We start from the raw sequence: 2,154 nt of genomic DNA, 5'->3' as shown, positions 1-2,154 counted from the left end.
TTTGGTTAGGTTAGGTTAGTTAGGTTAGGTTTGGTTAGTTAGGTTAGGTTAGGTTTGGTTAGTTTGGTTAGGTTAGTTAGGTTAGGTTAGTTAGGTTTGGTTAGTTTGGTTTGGTTGGTTTGGTTAGTTTTGGTTTGGTTAGGTTTGGGTTAGTTTGGTTTGGTTTGGTTTGGTTTGGTTAGTTAGGTTAGGTTAGTTAGGTTAGGTTAGGTTAGTTAGGTTAGGTTAGGTTAGTTTGGTTAGTTAGTTTGGTTAGGTTATAAGGTTGGGTTGGGTTAGTTTGGTTTGGTTAGGTTAGGTTAGGTTGGTTAGGTTTGGTTTGGTTAGGTTTGGTTAGGTTAGGTTAGGTTGGGTTAGGTTAGTTAGTTAGTTAGGTTAGGTTAGTTAGTTTGGTTAGGTTAGTTTGGTTAGGTTTGGTTTAGTTTGGTTTGGTTAGGTTAGTTAGTTGGTTTGGTTTGGTTAGTTTGGTTAGGTTAGGTTTGGTTAGTTTGGTTAGGTTAGGTTAGTTTGGTTAGGTTAGGTTAGTTTGGTTTGGTTTGGTTTGGTTTGGTTAGTTAGGTTAGGTTAGGTTGGGTTAGTTAGGTTAGTTTGGTTAGTTTGGTTTGGTTAGTTAGGTTAGTTTGGTTAGTTAGGTTAGGTTAGGTTAGGTTAGGTTAGTTAGGTTAGTTTGGTTAGTTTGGTTTGGTTAGTTAGGTTAGTTTGGTTAGTTAGGTTAGGTTAGGTTGGGTTAGGTTAGGTTAGGTTGGGTTTAGTTAGTTAGATTAGGTTAGGTTAGGTTAGGTTAGGTTAGTTAGGTTAGTTTGGTTAGTTTGGTTTGGTTAGTTAGGTTAGTTTGGTTAGTTAGGTTAGGTTAGGTTGGGTTAGGTTAGGTTAGGTTGGGTTTAGTTAGTTAGATTAGGTTAGGTTAGGTTAGGTTAGGTTAGTTAGGTTAGTTTGGTTAGTTTGGTTTGGTTAGTTAGGTTAGTTTGGTTAGTTAGGTTAGGTTAGGTTGGGTTAGGTTAGGTTAGGTTGGGTTTAGTTAGTTAGATTAGGTTAGGTTAGGTTAGGTTAGGTTAGTTAGGTTAGTTTGGTTAGTTTGGTTTGGTTAGTTAGGTTAGTTTGGTTAGTTAGGTTAGGTTAGGTTGGGTTAGGTTAGGTTAGGTTTGGTTTGGTTAGTTTGGTTAGTTTGGTTTGGTTTGGTTGGTTTGGTTAGGTTAGTTAGATTTGGTTTGGTTAGGTTAGGTTAGTTAGTTTGGTTTGGTTGGGTTAGGTTAGTTTGGTTAGGTTAGGTTAGTTAGGTTAGGTTTGGTTAGTTAGGTTAGGTTAGGTTTGGTTAGTTTGGTTAGGTTAGTTAGGTTAGGTTAGTTAGGTTTGGTTAGTTTGGTTTGGTTGGTTTGGTTAGTTTTGGTTTGGTTAGGTTTGGGTTAGTTTGGTTTGGTTTGGTTTGGTTTGGTTAGTTAGGTTAGGTTAGTTAGGTTAGGTTAGGTTAGTTAGGTTAGGTTAGGTTAGTTTGGTTAGTTAGTTTGGTTAGGTTATAAGGTTGGGTTGGGTTAGTTTGGTTTGGTTAGGTTAGGTTAGGTTGGTTAGGTTTGGTTTGGTTAGGTTTGGTTAGGTTAGGTTAGGTTGGGTTAGGTTAGTTAGTTAGTTAGGTTAGGTTAGTTAGTTTGGTTAGGTTAGTTTGGTTAGGTTTGGTTTAGTTTGGTTTGGTTAGGTTAGTTAGTTGGTTTGGTTTGGTTAGTTTGGTTAGGTTAGGTTTGGTTAGTTTGGTTAGGTTTGGTTAGTTTGGTTAGGTTAGGTTAGTTTGGTTAGTTTGGTTTGGTTAGGTTAGGTTAGTTAGGTTAGGTTAGGTTAGGTTAGGTTAGGTTAGGTTAGTTTGGTTAGGTTAGTTTGGTTTGGTTAGGTTAGGTTAGGTTAGGTTAGGTTAGGTTTGGTTAGTTTAGGTTAGGTTAGGTTAGGTTAGTTTGGTTAGTTTAGTTTGGTTAGTTAGATTTGGTTTGGTTTGGTTAGTTGGGTTTGGTTTGGTTTGGTTAGGTTTGGTTAGTTTGGTTAGGTTAGGTTAGTTAGGTTAGTTAGGTTAGTTAGGTTAGGTTAGGTTAGTTTGGTTTGGTTTTGGTTAGTTAGGTTAGTTTGGTTTGGTTAGTTTGGTTTGGTTAGTTTGGTTTGGTTAGGTTAGTT

Source organism: Odontomachus brunneus, unplaced genomic scaffold (assembly GCF_010583005.1).
Source record: "Odontomachus brunneus isolate Ranch 3 - 2012 unplaced genomic scaffold, Obru_v1 Obru_scaffold_412, whole genome shotgun sequence".
Taxonomy (NCBI): Eukaryota; Metazoa; Arthropoda; class Insecta; order Hymenoptera; family Formicidae; genus Odontomachus; species Odontomachus brunneus.
Note: the sequence above shows the minus strand (reverse complement) of the source record.